The 23,262-nt window shown below is 37.2% G+C and overlaps 1 pseudogene; it reads right to left on the bottom strand.

Moving 5' to 3' along the window:
- The window catches only part of LOC110265042, a 33,006-nt pseudogene extending 10,768 nt beyond the window's left edge, over positions 1 to 22,238 (bottom strand).

Genomic DNA, 23,262 nt, shown 5'->3' with positions numbered 1-23,262 from the left:
TCCAATTCCTGGTTTTCTGTTTTTCAGGATGTCTGCTTTACAGAGGAAAGGTAAAGGCAAGCGTAAGAGAGGAGATTCCTCCCAGTCCATCATTTCTCTAATGCACGATACATCATGGCGGGAGAAGAATTTCACACAGCAGGAGAAAGCTAACCAACTGCTTCCTGCAAATGATCCTATAAAATTTGCAAACCGGTACTGTGAACTGAAGTACCCGGCTTTTGCAAACTCCAGAAATTTATACCTGGAACGTACCTTGAAGATTCCAGAGGCCCTCCAGCAATACACTACTTAGCAAATCAAGCAAAGGGGCCGGTACTTTCTGGAGAGACAACTGACAGAGGTGAATGTATCTTGGGTCCGGGAATTCTATTGCAATTACTACCTTACTACCCTAGATGAAGTGAACCTGAGAGGAAAGCTAATTCTGGTCACTGAGGAGGCCATAGAGACCATTCTCTAGCTCCCCGCCAAGTTCGATCAGCTAGACGATTTTGCACAGGCTGAGGAGGACATGAGCCAGATGCAGTTTGACTGGGATGCTGTGAAGGCAAGGATAGCTCTCGACCCTGCTGTTCCTTGGGAGATGGGTCAGAACACCACTATGCCTAGAGGGATCAAGAGAGTGTACTTAAATGATGAGGCTCGGCTTTGGCATCAGATCTTGAGTAACTGCCGAGTACTCACGAGACGGAGATCCCGGCTACCATGATCACCCTCCTTTGGTGTGTGCTGGAGGGTAAGGACATTTATCTGCCTCGTTTTATCCTGCATTATATGGCCAGGGCCCACGTCTGAGGCACCCTCCCCTTTCCTTACCTGGTTACACGGCTAGGCCGTCAGGCTGATGTGCCTTGGGAGGATGCCGATGAGAGACCACCAACAGCGGACTGCAGGAAGATCATCCCGCACAGCAGGAACTTCCTTGCTTTGGGCTACAGACCACCACCTGTCACTGCTACTGATGAGACAGCCCCTCCGTCTGCTGGACCCTCTTCATCCACAGCTGCCCCTGCTGCCACCACTGCACCTCCACCCGCCTCTGAGCCAGTATATCACCTCGTGCACCGTCTATTCCGCCAGCTTGATCAGATGGAGCGCCGTAACAGGCGCCGGTATGAGAGATTAGAGCGCCGCAGCAGGCGACGCTATTCCCATCTGTAGCTAATGATCAGACAGGGCGCCGACATCCCCTCAGAGCTCGACACTCCTTCAGAGCCATCAGAGGATGAGCACGAGGAGGAGCCTCATTCCCAGGCGGAGACTCATCAGCAGGCAACCACAGAGCAGGCTGCCCCACATCAGGAGGTTATGCACCCGATAGAGGCTGCAGATCCGGAGATCCCGCTCCAGTCAGTCCCACCTCCACAGCAGCCAGACCCTCAGCCCACCACCGCCACGGAGACCCTAGTTACCATCCCTACCAGTGATGACATTCCTTCACACCAGGCTTGATTGAGCATCGAGGACGATGTTTCATTTTAAGTGTGGGGAGGTCGCCATCTCTGGCGTTTATTTTGGTGAACTACTACATACTTTTTCTTTTATTTTGGATATTTTTCTGTATTTTTCTCTTTTTCTTCTATTGTTATTTTCTGAGTACTTATACATTGCTACTTGTGTATTTTACTCTATTTTCTGCATTTTGCATCTTTAGTTCATACTTCAGCCATTTAGTTTATTTTAGTTATTTAGTTTAGTTGGCAATTCTGATTTATTAGTGGATTAATTAGTATAGTTTACCCTTTTTAGCATAAGATAGTATAGTTTAAATAGAAAAATATAGAAAGGAAGTAAACTAGAAACTTTAACAGAATCAAAATAACCCACACCTTGTATATATAGCATTACATGTTAGTTGACAACATTTCATCAAGGAGGAACATTAAAACTTTAAAAGCTACCCTAAATAATTTTTTCAAGAGAATAATGGGAATTTTTAACTAAACCTGCATACAATATATGAATGATATATGATGCTTGAGTTAGAGAACACACAGCCTGTGAGTCTTGAGCTTAAATTATATGGTTGCATTCAAACCATAATTTCATTTCTGTGTGTCACATTTCTTTTTATTCTGATGTTCTTTACTTTGCTTTAATCTATATGTCCAATTATAGAATATAGAATAGATACATACCAAGAGAATGATTGAGGCCATCATTTGATTTTAGCTCACTCACCCCAAATTAGCCTACCTTTTACATCACCCTTGTTAACCCCCTTGAGTCTTTTAAAACCCCTTTATTCTATTTAGCCAAATTACTAGCCTTAAGCAGAAAAACAAATTAAAACCCCAAGTGAATCCTTGGTTAGCTTAAGATAGAAAATTATAAATAGAGTTAAATGTGGGAAACCTTTTGGGAACATGGATGATAGAAACAAAAGGTAGAAAAGTAAAAAGGAATAAAATAAATTTTGGGAAGCATGCTCATGAGAAAATCTAAATGATTCAGTTATCATGTGCATTAAAAAAAATTTATTTTTTTCAGCATCCAAATAAAAGGGAATACAAAAAAAAAAAAAGAAATTCCCCAATGAAAACAATGCACAAATGTGAATTAACTTAGCTACATGTAAGCTCTATATATGAGTGGATGAATTAGAATTGCATGACTCATTAGGTAGACGCATTTAGCATAGGTTGCATTTCATAACATTCCATCACTTCAACCATAATTATTTACCTTGGATTTAGCATGAGGACATGCTAGTGTTTAAGTGTGGGGAGGTTGGTAAACCCGTATTTCATGAGTTCTTTTGTGCTTAATTAAAGTGATTTATTCAACTCTTCACCTACTTATTCACATTAATTACATGGTTTCACTTTCCCTTCCCTATTATGTCATATAATGAAAAACATGTTTTCTAAGCTTTAAAAATTAATTATTTTAATTACCTTTATTTCCATTCGATGCCGTGATTAGTGTGTTGAGTAGTTTCAGATTTTCTAAGGCAAAAATGGCTTAAAGGATGAAAAAGGAAACATACTAAAATGGAAGGAGAAAGCAAAACAGAGCTTTAAAGAAACTGGTATCCACGCGATCGCATGGATGATGCGATCACGTGCCAAGCACGAATCAGCAGCGACGCGGCCGCATGACTGACGCGACCGCGCGCCTTAAGCAGAATGCACATGACGCGGTCGCATGACTGACGCGACCGCATGGCAAGGAATAGCTCCAATTGACGTGACCGCGTGACCCACGCGGACGCGTGACAGAGGCCACGCACCAGAAATTGCAGAAAACGCTCATAACAAGTTCTGAGGCCCTTTTTGGCCCAAACCCAAGTCCAGAAGGCATAGACCAGAGGTTATGAAGTGAGGAAATGCATCCATTCACAGAGCTCGCATATTTTCACCTTTCAATGAATTAGATTTAGTTGAGAGGGAGATCTCCTCCCTCTCGCTTTTAGGATTTAGGATTTCTTCTTGTTTTAAGAGTAACTCTGGATCCAGGTTTAATTTTATTTTAATATTACTTCTCTTTATTTATTCCAACATTTGAATTGATTATTATTATTTATGAATTATTCCATGTTACAGATTTCTATTTGAATTAATGATAATTGAGGTATTTTCAGTTTATGATTGTTCTCTTTGACTTAAGTTACCATTTCTTCCCATCTAAGGATATTTTTACTATTATTCCAGCAACTTTACTTTTTTCCCTTTTGGTTCTGGTTAAGAATTTAGTAACTCAACAGTTATTAAACTCAATACAATTGATAATCGTGATCTTGCTAATTGAGCTGAACTTAAATAATCCCAACCTTTTCTGAAGAAATAATTAGGATTCAAAGGTCAACTTAATTAGTCCCTTGACTTTCCCTTACCCTGGTAAAGGTCGACCAAGTGGAGTTTAGATTCAACTTTCATTATTGTTGAGAGAGATAACTAAGTTGGACCTCTAATTTCTCTACCTTGCTAAAAGTCGCTTTACAGTTATTATTTATTCTTAATTGCCATTTAATTCACTCGTCATTCAGATTACTTGCTTCTCACCTTCTAAACCCCGATTATAACCTTTATAGCCAATAATAAGAACATACTTCCTCGCAGTTCCTTGAGAAGACGACCCGAGGTTTGAATACTCGGTTAACAATTTTTAAAGGGGTTTGTTACTAGTGACACCCAACACGTTTGTACGAAGAGATTTTTGCCGGTTTAGAAACTATATCTACAACGCAACCGTTTCTATGAATTTCTTTACTGGTAGAAATCCTGACGTCAACCACCCATAAATCATTATTAGCCAATCAACAAACCATAACCATAAAATCTCATTAACATATACCAATAACATCATCAACTCAGCATTTTTAATTCTAGTAACATATATTCATTAACACCAAGTAACTCTTTCTCATTATTGCCAATCATCTCACACCTATTAATTCCAACACAAGCTTAATCATCAATTTACCATCAACATCACAAAACTAATCATTTAATGCATAAAACCATTTCAACTTATTCTATAGTTTTTCTAGCCTAAGTTTTCACACCACCTTATATATTAAACGTGCGAAACCTAAACCATACCTTGGCCAATCACTATATTTAGTCCAAGGCAGCCACACGAATCACAACCACAGCCCCTCAAGCTTTGAGAAACTAGCCAAAATCTTAGCTCCAACCACCAAGCTTCCAAATGCCCACAATTCAATTGCAATGCACGTATATATACTTAATTCACACATAATACACATATATATTCCCAATTCAGATTTTACATAACAAATTCAAGATTTGGCTAGGGTTTAGGTGATCTTTGCCGCACCCGCACTCACAGCAACCCAACCCGATAAGCTCCGCAAGCTAAATCGAACCTAGAACACCAAATTGAACAATTTTTAACATATTTGCTCATAGATTTTCGAAACTGAAACAGGGGAGATCGAGGAAGGAAATGTGGATTCCTTACCTTACAATGTATCGGGCTTTGTAGAGCTCGACGCCGTGGTCGTGTGACCTCAAACGGATTGTCAATCGGAACTCCGGATCAAAAGTTATTGAAAATTTTGAAATTTGAGTGAGGTTTTTGGAAGCTTCAAATGTTCTTCCTACTCATGCTGAGCTTTGCAGCATTTGCATGCCAAAATGAAGGAGAAAATGAGTTTCAACTCATTTAAGTGATGGGTCCGGTTGGGCCTACGGGCCCGGTTTGGCCCATCAAGTCCAATTTTGGGCCAAATTTTTTGAAATTAGTATCAAAATTCTCATTTTGAAGAGCTCTATCCTATTTTAATATTATTTTTGTATTTTTAGTTTTCCTAATTAAAATTCAATTTATTGACTAATTATTTACTAATTTTACGGGGTTTACAGTAGCTGGTGATGGATGCCCAGCACCAAACTTAGGATTGATATTTGGGGGTTCTGTAATACTCTACACTGAGAGAGAAGGTTGAAACACTAAGTGTTAGACGGTAGTATCTCTTTTCTCAGTGGGAGACTGGGGATTGGGCATTTTAAATAGGATATGATCCTCCCACAACCTCAGGACCAGTTCTCCTTTTTTCACGTCTATCAAGGCCTTTGCAGTTGCTAGAAAAGGCCTTCTAAGGATGATGGAGTTGTCTCTGTCCTCCCCAGTGTCAAGGATCATGAAGTCCGCAGGGAGGTAAAGGTCTTCAACCTTTACAAGGACGTTTTCCACCATGCCATATGCCCGTTTCAGGGACTTATCTGCCATCTCCAGTAAGATTCTGGTGGGTTGCACCTCTTGGATCCCCATCTTCTTCATCACAGAGAAAGGCATAAGGTTGATACTTGATCCAAGGTCGCACAATGCCTTTTCAAAGGTGATGGTCCCTATAGTACAGGGAATTAGGAAGCTTCCAGGATCTGGCAGCTTCTGAAGCAGCTTCTTCTAAACTAGGGCGCTACACTCCTTGGCCAGTACCACAGTCGCATCTCCCTTTAGGGCCTTCTTGTCATAAATTAAACTTCTTAGACATGCCATAGAAGGGGGATTCTTTTCCAACACCTCTGCAAAAGAGATGTTGACTTACAGTTTCCTGAGAACTGCTAAGAACTAAGCAAGTTACTCATCATCAGGCTCATCTTGTACGTTTGGAGAGGGATGTTCTGTAGGCTCCTCCATCTTCATAGGGGAGTGCATGGGGACACTCCCAGTCTCTTCCTGAGCTTTGATTTCCTTTAGTTCCTCAGTAGCGGGCTCCTCCTTGGGTTCGGCCTCGGCTTCCATAGTAAGGGCCTTGGACTCTTCCTTAGGATTCACTTCCGTGTTGCTTGGAAGAGTGTTAGAGGGGGTCTCTGGGATCCCCTTGCTCAGCTGACCTACCTGTATCTCCAAATTCTGAATGGAAGACCTAGTTTTTGCCATGAAACTGTGTGTGGCCTTGGAGAGGTTAGAGACTATAGTAGCCAGGTCAAAGAGGCTCTCTATGGGAGTCTCTATCTGTTGTTAAGAGGGTTAGAATGGCCTATTGTTGAACCTATTCTGGTTCGTTCAACCCTGATTATTGTTGAAGCCTCTGCTGATCCATCCACCTAAAGTTAGGGTGGTTCCTTGATAAACCTCTATTTCATGGTTTTATCTTGTGCTCATTTGAGTGGTTTTTATCAACTCTTTACCCGCTTATTCATACTATTTGCATGGTTTTACATTTGCCTTCCTAATTATGTTCTTTGATTGAAAACATGCTTCTTTGATTTTATATTTGCTTATTATTAATCCTCTCTTATCACCATTAGATGCCTTGATATGTGTGTTAAGTAATTTTAGAGATTACAGGGCAGGAATGGCTCAGAGGATAGAAAGGAAGCATGCAAAAATGGAAGGAATACAAGAAGTTGGAGAAATTGCTAAGCTGTCCAGCCTGACCTCTTCGCACTCAAACGGCTATAACTTTAGCTACATAGGTCCAAACGATACGGTTCCAGTTGTGTTGGAAAGCTAACATCCGGGGCTTCGATTTGATTTATAATATGCCATAGTTTCCCTGAAGCTAGATGACGCGACCGCGTGATCCATGTGGTCGCGTTGCAGTGACGGAAATCAGCGTGTTTGAATTCTTCTCCAGCGATTTCCGGGCTGTTTTCGACCCAGTTCGCGGCCCAGAAAACACAGATTAGATGCTATAAAGTGGAGGAATGCATCCATTCATAAGGAAGCTTTCACATTCACAATTTTAGGAGTAGATGTAGTTTTAGAGAGAGAGGTTCTCTCCTCTCTCTTAGGATTAGGATTTAGGACTTCTCTTAGTTTTAAGATTCAACTTTCATTGTTATTGATAAGAATAACTAAGTCTGGACTTCCAATTTCTCATACCTTGCCAAAAGTTTGCTTTATAGTATTTATTTATTTTTAATTGCCATTTAAATTATTTGTCATATAACATATTCCCACCTTACTTTCAAAACCCCAATTTACAATCTTCATAACCAATAATAAGAACATACTTCCCTGCAGTTCCTTGAGAAGACGACCCGAGGTTTAAATACTCGGTTATCAATTTTAAAGGGGTTTGTTACTTGTGACAACCAAAACGTTTGTAAGAAAGGTTGATTGCTTGGTTTAGTAACTATACTCACAACGAGAGTTTATTATAACTTCTAAACCATCAATCTTCAGTTCTTCAAAATGGCGCCGTTGCCGGGGAATTGCAAATGTGTGCCTTATTATTGGTTATTGTAAATATTTTATTTTTGCTTGTTTATTTGTTTTTATTTTTTTTATTTTTACTTTTTCTTAAATTAAGAGGTTATTTGTTTTTATTTAGTTATTAAAAAAAATTTTCAAAAATTTGTTCTTAGTGTTCATCTTGATCTTCAAGTTGTTCTTCACGTTCATCTTGACCTTCAAGCTGTTCTTAGTTGTTTTCGTCGTTTTGATCTAAAAATTTAAAATTTGGTGTCATTTTATTGTTTTAAAATATTTTTTATTAAATTTTTTCGAAAAAAAAATATTTTCAGATTTTTAAAGGATTTGATCAACCCTCATGGCAACAACCACCTCCAATGGACTATCAACAACCACCATCATATGCCTATGAACCTCCTCAACACAACTTGGGACCGCCATACTCGCAAGCCTCTTTCCACCATTCACCTCCATATGACCCTAACCCACATCCACCATACCAACCACCTTATGAACCAAATGAACCATACATAGATCCACCCCAAACCTCCATGGAGAGAGCACTTACCGATCTAAACTCTACTATACGAGCTCTCACCGCCCAAATCAGACCACCAAATACCTTTAACAATCAACCCTCAAGCTCTAGTGCACTTCCTTTTCAATCACGGAATGATCTCCCCATCCCACCACCACCTCAATATCTGCCATCTCCATATCCATCAATCCAAGAGCACTATGATCCTACCTATGATAACCGAGTGCATCAAGAGACAAAGGATCGTTTCAAGGAAACAGTGGATCGATTTCAGGCAACCACTCAACAACTGGAGCAAGCATTAATTCAATGGGCTTCTAGGCGCTCAAATATACAAGGATCAGCCACAGCTCCATGTGGACAGTCTAGTGAAGAGCGTAGCATGAAGGAGATACCAGAAATCCCAATGGACAAGACAGAGAATGAATTCGTACTAGAACAAGTAGAAGACGCTGTCATTGTTCAAGAAGAAGAAGAAGTGGTTGAAGACTTAGGAGATGCAGACCTCCATGGGAAAGTCCAGTCATAGAACCCCCTTCCAAGACGGTTGAAATTGATGCTGAGGAGGGTGTACAACCTCCAAAGCATATCATAGTTGAAGACTTGGAAGAGGTTGATCAAGAGATGGAGATTCGAGAAGAAGAAGCACAACCTCCCATGCCCTGGGAAAGCAATGAAGAGAAGACTGAATTGGAAGAAAGATACCAAGAGGAAGAGGTTGAAATTGAAGAAGCTTGCAAAGAGGTGGTACTTATCAGAGAAGAGCACCAGGGAGTGGAACTTGCAATTTCATTAAAAATACCTCCCCCTAAGTTGCCATCATCCTTCACAACATTCAAGTGGGTAAAATTCATATCCCATAGCTTTCTAATCCCACTTGAATATGGGCTACTGGAGACGGATGATCAACTTAGAGCTCTTTGTGGCATTAAGAGTAAGAGGAAGATGGTCAGTGGTAAGAATTGTCCTGCAAGGTTCATTATGGTTGGAAGCTTTAAGTTTAAACGCAAAGGTTGGTGTAAAGCTCAACTGAATGGGTCTAGGAAGTTGTTTGGCTGCTTTAGTGAGAATTCAGATTGCTTGCTACCCAGATGGAATCATGATAATCAACACAAAGACGGGTGTAAAAGCAAGGTTTGGGATCCTGGAATCTGTTCTGACATCCAACACCCCGGGAGCCTAAGAATCTTTTTGAAGCTGCTCAAGGGTTTTACATGCCTAGTTTGGGACCCCGGAGGTTACTGGAATCACAAACACTGGTGGAGATTCCTGGATGAGTTCAAGCATAAGCCACCATAACAGGAAGCTCATCAAATGTCCAACTTAAGGACTTTAACTAAAAGTGCTAGGTAGGAGACAACCCACCATGGTATGATCGTCATTTTTCATTTTTTTTATTTGTTTTTGAGTTTCATTTTATTTTATTATATTGAACCTGGAGTTTTTCATCACATTCATATTAACACTGCATTCTGCATCTTTTCAGATTAAAAAAAAAAAGAGAAGCGAGCACGCGACGCGACCGCATCAATGACGCGTCCGCATCGCAAGGAGATGGGAGACAATATTAATATGAACAGAGAGTTCCGCAGGAGCAGCGCTGGAGGCGTGCCAATGGCACAAATTACCCCACGCGACCGCGTCGCTGACGCGACCGCATCATATGGGAATAATGGCCTCCCACGCAACCGCGTCACCCACGCGGCCGCGTGACCTGAAATCGGCGTAAAAAGGGTGCATGGCCGAAAGTTGAGCTGGAATTGGGCTAGACCCGTGCTAGTAGCACAAGCCCTGCCACGCGAACGCGTCACCCACGCGTCCGCGTCATATTGGAAATAAGGCCACCCGCGCGATCGCGTTGACCACGCGACCGCGTCACCCTGGATTTTGGCAATACTGAGTTTTGAACAGAGAGTTGTGCGACCGCGAGGCTGCACTCGCGCCACTAGCACAAATCAAGTCACGCGATCGCATGCCCCACGCGTCCACGTCGCCCAACCTTATCGCGCACCACGCGACCGCGTCACCCACGCGACCGCGTCGCCAGCGTCGCACAACCTATCCAAATTAGTGCCAATTTTCTTATCTTCTCTTCTCCGAATCCTTATTCTTCTTATCTTTTCTTATTTCTTTCTTCTTCCTTTCTTATTTTCTCTCACTTCCATTCCATTTTATTTAATTTATTTGCATACTTTCATTCATTGCATATTTTTCTAAAATTATTATTGGTGTTCAAATGTTCTTATTCAACTGTTACATCTTTTCTGGTATTTTCTTAGTGCTTAGTGACTTGTTTCATTCTTATTGAGTAATATTATTTAAATCAATGCCAATCTTTTATATCTATATTACTCTTGCATTGACTTGAATTTATATTATCTCTCCTTCCCCATTCTCTTCTCCATTGTTGCAAATTTTTGCACCACTGGCATGCCATGTGCTTCTATTGTCTTCTCACTTGCATGTTGTAGCTACCATGTAATTGAGACCCTCATTATTTGGCATCAACCAACCCATGTTTTATTTATTTTCCTATCTTTATTTCTAGGTTACTCTTCTTCCCTTTTTCTTTCAGGATGGCCACCCGGAAGGGAACCGGAAGACGTTTACATGGGGAAACAAACAAGTCCATCAGCAAAATCCTTGGAGAAAAGCATCAGTTGGAGAAAACCCGTCCACCTGCACATCTCAGCATGCACCAAGGACGGTGCAATCTTTAAGTGTGGGGAGGTCGATACCGATCTCCATGGGTTAGTACTTTCTTGTCTCAACACCAATGTTTAAATTTTTCTATGTAGTTAGTTGTTGCATTTGCATGTTTGATTGCATGTTTATTTGATTTTTTGCATATTTTACCACTTGGTTGAAGTAATATTTTCTTTTTCAAGAAACTTTTTAGAGCATTTCACTAATTTGAATAAAATTTAACGTTACACTTGTTTGAAGAGATATTATACTGGAACATGGTTTAGAGCTCGAACACACAAAAACCTGTGAGATTTTGAGCCTATTTGACTTGGTTGCATTTTTCAACTAATATTTTATTTTTGATGTGTGTTTTTCTCTCTAAAATTGTGATCTTTATCTTGCTTAATTCTATATTTCCATAATTTGATGTATGCATACACTTACATGATTGAGACCTTTGTTTCATAGTCCACTTGACCAAATACAATCCTACCTTGACCCTAACCCCATTACAACCCTTAAAAGACCTCTTGATATGTGTATTTGTGCATTAAATTTTTGTTGATTGTTAGATGAAGAGCAAGCCTTAGAAAGCAAGGTTAGTAGAGAATTGAGAGATCGAACCTTAAACACCTGAGTGATTAGAGTGTATACACTACCAGTAAGGGTTCGATGCTCAATTCCTTGTTCCCTGCCTTCATAAGCTATTTTCTTCTTGCAAGTCGATTTGTGTTTCATTTTTATGATTTGAATTAGTGAAATCCAGTTCATATTTGTTTTTGAAAGATTTGTTTATTTTTAACCAAGTAGGTAGAAATATTTTGCATTTAGTTGCATTCATAGGTTGCATTTCATACATTCCACCATTCCTCTTCATCTTTATAGTTTCTCTTGAGCTTAGGATGAGGACATGCTAATGTTTAAGTGTGGGGAGGTTGATAAACCTCTATTTCATGGTTTATCTTGTGCTCATTTGAGTGGTTTTTATCAACTCTTTACCCACTTATTCATACTATTTGCATGGTTTTACATTTGCCTTCCTAATTATGTGCTTTGATTGAAAACATGCTTCTTTGATCTTATATTTGCTTATTATTAATCCTCTCTTATCACCATTAGATGCCTTGATATGTGTGTTAAGTGATTTTAGAGATTACAGGGCAGGAATGGCTCAGAGAATAGAAAGGAAGCATGCAAAAATGGAAGGATTACAAGAAGTTGGAGAAATTGCTAAGCTGTCCAGCCTGACCTCTTCGCACTCAAACGGCTATAACTTTAGCTACAGAGGTCCAAACGATACGGTTCCAGTTGCGTTGAAAAGCTAACGTCCGGGGCTTCGATTTGATATATAATATGCCATAGTTTCTCTGACGCTAGGTGACGCGACCGCGTGATCCATGCGGCCGCGTCGCAGTGACGGAAATCAGCGTGTTTGAATTCTTTTCCAGCGATTTCCGGGCTGTTTTCGACCCAGTTCGCGGCCCAGAAAACACAGATTAGAGGCTATAAAGTGGAGAAATGCATCCATTCATAAGGAAGCTTTCACATTCACAATTTTAGGAGTAGATGTAGTTTTTAGAGAGAGAGGTTCTCTCCTCTCTCTTAGGATTAGGATTTAGGACTTCTCTTAGTTTTAGGAGTAACTCTTAATCCCAGGTTCTTTATTTTTATTTATTCTTCCAATTTAGTTTATGAACTCTTCATGTTAGATTATAATTTCCCTTATTAATGTTATTTGAGGTATTTCAATTTATGATTGCTTTCTTTAATTTATGTTATTGTTGTTTTACATCTGAAGGCATTTTTATTCCAGCAAATTTACTTTTTCCTCTTTTGGTCTTGGTTAAGAAAGCAGTAACTCAGGAGTTATCTTATCTCAACATAATTGATAACTGTTATCTTTGCTAATTGAACTGAGCTTCAATAATCCCAACCTTTTCTCAGGAAATAAATAGGATTCGAAGATCAAACTAATTAGTCCCTTGACTTTCCTTTACTTTAGTAAAGGTTGACTAAGTGGAATTAAGATTCAACTTTCATTGTTATTGATAAGAATAACTAAGTCTGGACTTCCAATTTCTCATACCTTGCCAAAAGTTTGCTTTACAGTATTTATTTATTTTTAATTGCCATTTAAATTATTTGTCATATAACATATTCCCACCTTACTTCCAAAACCCCAATTTACAATCTTCATAACCAATAATAAGAACATACTTCCCTGCAGTTCCTTGAGAAGATGACCCGAGGTTTAAATACTCGGTTATCAATTTTAAAGGGGATTGTTACTTGTGACAACCAAAACGTTTGTAAGAAAGGTTGATTGCTTGGTTTAGTAACTATACTCACAACGAGAGTTTATTATAACTTCTAAACCATCAATCTTCAGTTCTTCATTCCTCCATCCCTGATTGAAAGTATTTGAGTTTCCCATGTATTTCACCTCCTCCATGGTGTTCCAAGCGTTATCACCAGTGTCCACTTCATACGCTGTCTCTGGAGAGTAAGCAGCTGAGCTCTGCACCCCACTCAAGTGCTAGGAGATCATATTGGTCTGCTGAGACATGAGCTTGTTTTGAGCTAAGATGGTGTCTAAGGTATCCACCTCCATGACTCCTCTCTTCTGAGCAGTCCCATTGTTCACAGGGTTCCTCTCAGAAGTGTACATGTATTGGTTGTTGGCAACCATGTCAATGAGCTCCTGCGCCTCCTCAAGCGTCTTCTTTATGTGAAGTTAGCCATTAGCAGAGTGGTCCAGTGACATCTTGAACATCTCAGAGAGGCCATCATAGAAGATCTCTAACATGGTCCACTTTGAGATCATGTCAGGAGGGCATCTTCTCATCAGTTGTTTGTACCTTACCCAAGCTTCATAGAGGGACTCTCCCTCTTTCTTTCTGAAAGTCTGGACTTCCACCCTAAGCTTACTTAGCTTCTGAGGTGGAAAGAACTTAGTCAAAAATTCATTGACCACTTTCTCCCAAGTGTCCAGGCTTTCCTTAGGCTGAGAATTCAGCCATAGCCTTGCTCTGTCCCTTATAGCAAAGGCGAAAAACATGAGCTTGTAAACCTCTGGATTGACTCCATTACTCTTAACAGTGTCACAGATCTGCAGGAAATCATAGATGAATTTGGTGGGATCTTCCTGTGGGAGTCCATGAAACTGGCAATTCTGTTGCACCAGAGTGACCAGTTGAGGCTTTAGCTCAAAGTTGTTTGCATCTATGGCAGGTATGGAGATGCTACACCAATAGAAATCAGAATTGGGTGTAGTATATGAGCCAAGGACCTTCCTTGTGTCTCCTCCAGCTTCTGGATTAGCTGCCATTGTTGTATCTTCAGCTTCTTGCTCAAGAGATTCCGTGAGATTTCTTCTGGTTCTGCTAGCCTGAACTTGTTGCAGATGCCTCCTTAATATTCTCTCAGGTTCAGGATCAAGATCAAAGAGGGGTTCCTTACCCTGTTCCTGCTCATAAACAAGAAGAGACAAACCAAGAAGAAGAAAGGAAAGGAGTCTCTATGTCAGAGTATAGAGAGCTCCTTGTGAAAAATTTTGGTAAAGAAAAAGAAAATAATGGTGTCTTTTATTTAAAAAGAGTTTTCGAAAATAAAGAGAGAAATAATTTGGAAATTTTCGAAAAATATGAGAGAAAAAGAAGTTAGAAGGTTTCGAAAAAGAAGAAAGAGAAAGAAGAATTAAAGAGAGACACCACACTTTTGAAATTAAAATAAGATAAAACAAACAAATAACTTACAAGATTTGAAAATAAAGATTTGAATAATTGAATTTAAAAATTTTTGAAATTTAAAAAGATAAAGTCAAACAAGAATTTTGAAATTCAAATTTGAAATAAAGAAAAACTAACAAAATACTAAACTTTTAAAATTTGAATTTTTAAAATAAAGATAAGATAAAAAAAATTTGGATTTTAAAGAAAGAGATAAGATAAAGATTAAAGATAGAAAAGATAAACAAGAAAATTAAATTGAATAAAAAAATAACTAAAGGGACACCAAACTTCAAATTTTTGAATTCAAATATAAAAATTTTCAAAAATTATTATATTTTTTTTGAAAAATAAAATAAAAAGAAAGGATAAACACTAGACGGACACCAAACTTAAAAAATTTTGAAATCAAAGACAATAATTTTGAAAAATTGAAAAGGAAAAATACTAAAAGGCACCAAATTTTAAAATTTTGAAATCAAACGAAGGAAGACACAAAGAAAATTTAGAACAAGAGAAAAGAAACCAAGAACACTTTTCATGAAATAAAGAAAAGAAAAATTAAAAAAAAACAAAAGGATACCAAACTTAAGATTTAACACAAGACTCAAATAAAAGAAAAAGATGGCTAAAGATGAAAAGTTTTTGAAAAATTTTGAGAAAGAAAATAAGAAACACAATTAAAAGAAAAACTAGTAAAAAGGTACCTGATCTAAGAAACAAGACAACCGGTAGTTTGTCAATCTCGAACAATCCCCGCCAACGGCGCCAAAACCTTGGTGCGCGAAATTGAACTCACACAACTTCACCGGCAAGTACACCGGGTCGTCTAAGTAATACCTCAAGTGAGTGAGGTCGATCCCACGAGGATTGTTGGATTAAGCAAGCAATGGTTATCCTACACTTCTTAGCCAGGCGAATAGAAAGATAGCGGTTGTTGTTGTAGGTGCATAAAACAAAGTAATAAAGAAAGCAGTAAAGAATTAACGTAGAAACAATAATGAGAAATCAGTTAAGCCTTTGAAGATGCTTTATCTTTCCATATTAATACTTCTTACTGACTACTTTAATAATGAATGATTTAGTCTATGGCAAAGCTATAAGTGATTAACGCCATTGGTCGTGGTCAATTAATCTCCTCTAATCCATATCAAACATCGTTGTCAATGGTATTTTAATATGAACGAAGATGAAGCTCACGCAATTCACTCTCCCTTGATCCTACTTAAAGTGCCACAGACAAGGTCAGATCTTTTGGATCAGAGAATGAAGCTCAGTATTCTAGCCATAGCGACACAGAAACCTCATCACCCATGACTAACGAGATTTTATGTCACATATCCCAATCAGCTCAGATAAATTATTGGTTTAGGTGATGTATTCTCAAGCTTTAGCTCAATACTGTCTGGGTTAGGACTCGCAAGAACTCATGTAGAATAAGGGGTCATACTCTCGTTCCACCCCAGATTCATAAGATGAAGAATAAAATACATCATAGAATGGAATCAAACATATATTAAAATAGAGAAGTAATAATATTAATCCATAGAATAAGCAGAGCTCCTAACATTAACCTAGGAGGTTTAGTTGCTCATAATTTATAGAGAAAACTTAGATATCTGATAGTAAAAGTTGACGATCCAAGTGTGTGTTTAAACCTAAGTGATCTCCTCTTTAAATAGGAGATGCTAACCCTAAAAGATGTTAATTTAAAATTAAAATGTAGAAAGATAAATGAAACTAAGCTAAGGAGTGCTAAAATCCACTTTGGGCCCACTTTGGTTGAGTGCTTCATCCAAGCCTAGTGTTCAACTTGGAGAATGGGCATTGAACGCTAGTTAGGGGGTGAATGCGCTGCTCCCTTGGTCCCATGGTGGCGTTGAACGCCAGCTTTGGGCGTTCAACGCTGGGCTTGGTCCTTCTTGGGTGTTGAACTCTAGATATGGACGTTCAATGCTAGTTATGGGCCGTGATCTAAAAAAGAAATATAAACTATTATATATTGCTGGAAAGCCTTGGAAGTTAGCTTTCTAAATCCATTGAGAACACATCAATTGAACTTCTGTAGCTCAAGATATGCTTGTTGGAATGCACAGAGGTCAGGATTTGACAACATTTGCTATCCTTTCTTCAGCTCTGAACAAGACTTTGCCAATTTTGGAAAATTCATCCAAAAATCCCCTAAAATCATAGAAAAAATACAAAAATTCAAAGTAGCATCCAAAAGATTAATTTTTCCCTAAAACATACTAAAACTTAATAAACTTAATAAAATATAACTAAAAATAATATGAAAATACAATGAAAAAGCGTATAAGATATCCACTTATCAGTCCCAGTGTGTGACTTTATTAATGAGGTACGTGGCTCACGAACTTGGGGCTCTCTTGGCCTATTTTTTGGAGTTGCTGAGGCCATTTGGAGTGCTATATAAAGAGGTGAACATCACATATGAAAGAGAGCTCACTTAGACATAGAAAAACAGATTAGGAGTAGGAGTAATGTAGATTAGAAATTTCTCTCTTAGGGTTTACTTAATTTTTATTATAGCATTTTATAGTTAAGTTTTGATCTTGGATTTTGCTCATCTCATTGTAAGTACTCTTTAATTTCCTCTTTAATTACACTACTTTTGCTACTTGTCTTTTGGTTCAAGTTACTTTGTTAATATATGCAATTTTAGTTTCTTAAATCTTTTGCTTATGCATTTGATGTTTTATAATTTCTATATGCTTAATTGAGTTTCTGTTATTGATATTGTGAATAGTTTAGTTATAGTTTTCATTATCTTTTGCAATTTCCTATGTTTTGCTTTTATGCCCACCAAGTGTTTGTGAAAATGCCACTTGGAGATTTTGAGTATATTTTCACACCTTGGCTTGGAAAATGAGTTCCTAGGATACTAGAGTTATAATGTCCGACATTTAGTGGTTATTCTTGGGTTGTTAATTGACTCTTATTTCCATTGACGCTAGCTTTTTACTAAGTTAATTAGTAAGTTAGCTAGGACTTATAGATTAAGGTCAATTATACTTGCTTGAATTACTCCTCGATGTTAGGGGTTGACGAAGTGAGATTAACTCATCATAATTGCCATAGTTGTGGTTATGAGGATGATAGTGATGAATCCATATTTGATGATGATTTTTGGTTGAAATTGAATGGATTTCATCATATAAACTTGCACTTATTCCCTTAAATAGCATACTTTTGAACTTTCCTCCTAATTTGTGCTTGATTATGAAAACATGCTCTTTTGTGCCTAATTTGATTAATTTTATCCCATTTGCCTTCCATTCGATACCTTGATATTTTTTTTGAGTGATTTCAGATGTATAAGGTAGAAATGGCTTGGAGAGAATGGAAGAGAAGCATGCAAAGTGGAGGAAGCGTGAAGAATCAAAGGAGAATAGCACAGTGATGTGTGCGTATGCACACACCTGCATGCATACGCACAACCATCAGAGCAGAGCCACGCGTGAGCGTGAACCGCATCCTGCGCGTTGCGCGTCCATTCAAGCATCGCCTAGTGTGCATACGCACAGGAAGAGATTTTGGCAGAGTGTGCGTGCGCACACGTCTGTGCGCACGCACAGGTACCAATGCGTACCTCCATTAAAAAGTCACGTGGACTCGCGTTTTGGGGGCTTTTTTGCCCATTTTTGAAGGCTGGGAGGCTGAAGTCAAAGGCTATATGAAGGGGGCAACATCTCATATAAAGGCATTAGGCTTTCATTAGGTTTTAGTGAGGTTTAAAAATACATTAGGAGTAGGAGTAGTGTAGATTAGAAAATTCTCTCTTAGGTTTAATTAGGGTTTGTAGCATTTTATAGTTCAATTTCGGTCTTGGATTTTGCTATCTCATTGTAACTATTTCTTTAATTTCTCTTTTAATTACTACATTTATTTTACACTTTCTTTTATTTTCATTTCTCTTCTCAATATATACATAGTTTTGTAATTTTGGATTTCTAGTGAGTTAATTTGATGTTTGATGATTATTGCATGTTTGTTTGAGTTACTTTTACTGCTTTTGAGCATTTGTGATTCATAGCTTTCATTAATTTACCAATTTTTTCATATTTTATGTTTATGCCCACTATGTGTTCGATAAAATGCCAATTTTGATTATGGGGTAATTTTCACCCCTTGGCTTGGAAAAAAATGAGTATATGGATTACTAGAGCCATAATGTCCAACATTTAGTGATAATTCTTGGGTTGTTAGTTGTTATTGTTTCCACTAACGCTAGCTTTTTACCGACTAGTTTGGTAAGTTAACTAGAATTTGTGGATTAATGACAATTATGCTCACTTGACTTATCCTTCGATGTTAAAGGTTGACTTAGTGAGATTAATCTATCGTAATTATCATAGTTGTGGTTATGGCAAGAAAGGGATTCCAAAACTCATCTCAAGCCAAGGTTTTATTTAGGTTTTAAACCACTTTTCCACCATTTTTGAGTATTACTTGTTTATATTACATACATAGTTCTTTTATTCCTTTATTAGTTTATTAATTGCAATTTTGGCTTGTTCTTTTATTTCTTTATTGCTTCCTTATCATTGAAAACCCTTTTGATCTTCACAACCAATTTTATGCACTTGTTGTCACTAGTTCCTAGGGAGAATGACCCGGAAGTCTAAATACTCTCGGTTAATTTGGTTTGAATTGTGACAATCTTTAGAATAAAAATTTGACTATTGGCCAATTGTTGGTTCGAAACTATACTTGCAACGAAAAATCTACTTTGTGAAACTCCTAACCTACTTTTGGTCCTCGTCAATAGGATTGCTTAATTCTCATTCCCAAGTCAAGGCTCTTTTATGCATTTATAGCATTTTCACTAAGTTTTGATCTTGTTTCCTTTTTTATTGCATTAATTTTCTTTTTGATCATTTGTTAGTTCTTTTATTTATTAGTTCTTTTAATCTTTCGTTCATTGATTAAAAACCCACTTTTCTTCACAACCAAGAGTGTGACATCTAATTTGCATAGTCCGAGAGAGACGACTCCGGACTTAAAACTCCCGGTTAATATTTGTTTTGGATTATGACACATCTTTATATTTAAACTTTGATCGTGGGAGTTAGTTGTCGGTTTGGTCTATACTCACAATGGAAGTTATTTTGTTTAGAAAATTCGAACCGACGTAATTCCCACGCACCACCATTGCAGCAGTAGACAGAGCCATAGGAGCTTGGCTAAGTGTTCCCATTGAGGTCGTTGCAGGTAATGCAGTCATTAGCAAATGAATTATGAGGTGGGTGATTCGACTTATAATCGACTTTTATACATCGCCCATTAAGATAATTACGGCAAACTTTCCTTAATAAGCCCCCAATTCCAGGAAAAATAGCACCTCCAGAAGCTCCAGCAACAATTCCTCAAATTGATGCTTAAGTTTTTTATTTTGTCAAAATTAACAACAACTAATATAAAATCATAGAAATCAAACCAAATTACATTAATTATAAAAATCACAACAATGCTATAATAATTAAAATCACAGAAATCACAGAGAGGATATTACCAGAAGGGAGAAGCTGACGACGGTGACGAAAAACGAGAAAGACGGCGAGGAAGACGACGATGCTCTCTAGAATGAGGAAGATAGCGACGCTTTCTGACACGGTGACGTTCTACTCGACTGGGTGAGGCGCGTGAATGCTGCAGTAAGATCACCGTGGAGGAAGCTTCTTCGTCTTCTTTACTGGAGAGAAGAGACGAGTTTGAAGAGAAGAGAGGGAGTTAGGTGAGAAATCCAAGATAACAAAGAACAAATGATTTTTTTTGTTATTTTTTAGATTTGTTTATTTTTCTTTTTATGAATTATTGATTAAGGTTCATGGAAGATGTCAATAAAATTGAAATAATCTCTTTTAGTATAGATAAATATTAAATGTGTTTTTATTTTTATTTTTTAAATTATTTAAATTTTGACATAATAAAATTAAACAATTTGATTAATTTAAAAGATAATTTTTGGGGTTAATATTCAAATTCATCTCTAAAAGATCACGCAATCTTCATTTTCGTCCCCAAATAATTTTTTTAATCAAATTAGTCCCTGAAAGATAAACTGTTAGTCAAATTAGTCCTTTCGTCAATTGGATGATGACGTGTCACGTTAAGTTCCACGTGGCATGATGACGTGACACGCCACGTGGCAGGTCAGTGACACGTGGCATGCCATGTGTCACTTGACATATAAAAAAGTTTTTTATTAGTCAAAATAGTCCTTGAAAGTTCAGACGTAAGTCATTTTCATTCCTCAAATTTTAAAAATTAGTCAAACTAGTCCTTATATAATTTTTTTATTTTTCTTCATAATATTAAATTTGAAAAAAATAAATGGAATTTCAGGTAAAAATAAAATAAAATAAAATAAAACCCTATTTGATTTCAAATTCCAATGTCATGTTAAAATAACACCAGTCGGTCTTATTTTAAACGTGCAGGTTAGGCACGAGTGCCAAATTTCATGAGTGCCACCAACCAAAAAAGGAATCTATTTGCTTTTATTTTATAATGTATCTCGGTCTGTATTCACATGTTCATCTTCCCGTCTCTTTGTTCCATAGGTTTGTGATGATAATAATTAGATATACACGAAAAAGGATAACTTCTTTGAATTTAGTTAGACTAACAAGTGGTCTTTAAAAAAGATTTAGAAAAGTTAGATTATATCCAATGTTAGGTATTGTTATAAATAAATCCAATAGAAGACCATAGTTGGATCAAGTTGCTTTTGAAAATGATTTCAAAAAGCTAAGTTGGACTATATAGTATATATATCCGTTGTTCTTACGTTCTGTATTATATATTAATCCATTAGAAAGTCATAAAACAAATAGTGGTGCACTGCTGGATGGCAAAAACATACATGTCGATTTTTCAAATGACATTTTAACAGCTGTGAAAAACATGAAAGACAAAAATTATTGAAAATAAAGTATCAATTTAAATTATTATTAAAGTTAAATGTAAGCATGCAAAGCCGCCACTCTACAATGATAACTTCTCGTGGCCAACACCTATTTAGTCAAAAAGGTTGAAAAAAGTGTGTAGTAATTTGTATCTTAGCTTCCGAGCTGTTTCCTCATATAGCAGCGTGGTGCGTGGGACAAGTTGTATTCTTCAACTCTTTTACCTTGTTGACAAAACGGACTGTCCTTGTAGTTTAGGTTTGGGGATGAAAACTTAAGATTTATAAAAGCAAAATTAATTTGCTTAAAGATTTATTTAAAGATTAATTTGACTCATTTTTTTATGAAAATAAAAGAGCTTAATACAGTACAGTAAAACACACAGAAACAAATGACAATTTGACTTATTTTTTAAAAATTTAGATATAAAAATAACTCATATATATTTTTAAAGATAAATTTAAAGGTTAAGTACGATTTTGGTCTCTAAGGTAGGGGTTGAAAAATTTTTTCGTTCCAAAACTTTTTTTTGCTACAAAATGGTCCCGAAGGTTTTACTTAGTTTTAAAATCGTCCTTTTTACTGACGCTGACCGCGAAGAGAGAGAGAGATGCATGAGCTGAGGGTAGAGGAGGAGTGTCACCGCCATCGCGCCAGTTGCCACCGCTGCCGTCCGTTGAACCCAATGCCGTCGCCGGAGCTCCTCTGCTGCTTCGCGTCCTGGATCTCGCCACTGCTCATCGCACGTCGTCGCTGCTCGCCGTTGCTCCGGGTTTCCAATTCTGATTCAGATTAACTTAATTATTCTACTTCTGTTTCTGATTATTCTGCTTCTGTTCCAATTCTGATTTTGTTAATCACACTGTTGTTGTTGACTCTGATTTCATCTGGGTATTGATTCCATTGGTTTTCTTTTTCTATTTTTCTATTTCTATTTTGATTATGATTCTATTCCATTTTTCTGTTTTCCTATTTTGATATGTTAAAATTTTATTGCTTTTGTATTCTTCTTCTCTGTTTTGATTTTTTTTTTATATTTGTTATTTGAAATTTTGTTGTTGCTGTTGAAATTATGTTGCTATTGTTAAAATTGTAGTTAAAATTTTGTTGAAATTTTAGTTAAAGAAAAAGAAAAAGAAGAAATATAATTGTGATTGAGGTGAAGAACTGGTATTGAAATTGTTGTGATTGAGAAGAAGAATTGATTATTTTGGGAAAGAAGGGGAAGGGCATTTTCGTTCGAAGAACGATTTTAAAATTAAGTTAAATTTTCGGAACCATTTTGTAGCAAAAAAAATGTCGGAGACGAAAAAAATTTTCAGCCCCTACCTTAAGAACCAAAATCATACTTAACCCTAAATTTAACTTTAGAAAAAGTTATGACATGAGACATGCAATGCATTATTATTGACACAACATATTGAAACGTCTGATTTTTCAAAAACTAATTTAATGTTTAAATAATCTTTGAGGGATTATTTTTTGACCAATGCTATTATGTAGATGGCCAAAAATTTTTACATATATAGATTTGAAATGTTAAAATGAGATTGGAATTTGTCCATAATAATAGGACCCGCATTGATGAATAAATTATTATTCATGGGCCTACATCTGAATTGTTGCGGTGAGAAATGGGATACATGTAAAAAATGTTAACCATTTTACTGCTTTTGCCTCCTTTAAATTAGATAAATAAATTTGTGTTATAAAATAAATAAATAAATAAATAAGGAAGAAAAAAATAAAAAATATAAATATGATC

This window comes from Arachis ipaensis, chromosome B07, assembly GCF_000816755.2.
Source record: "Arachis ipaensis cultivar K30076 chromosome B07, Araip1.1, whole genome shotgun sequence".
In the NCBI taxonomy this organism is placed as follows: domain Eukaryota; kingdom Viridiplantae; phylum Streptophyta; class Magnoliopsida; order Fabales; family Fabaceae; genus Arachis; species Arachis ipaensis.
This window is presented reverse-complemented; position numbering and strand designations above follow the sequence as displayed.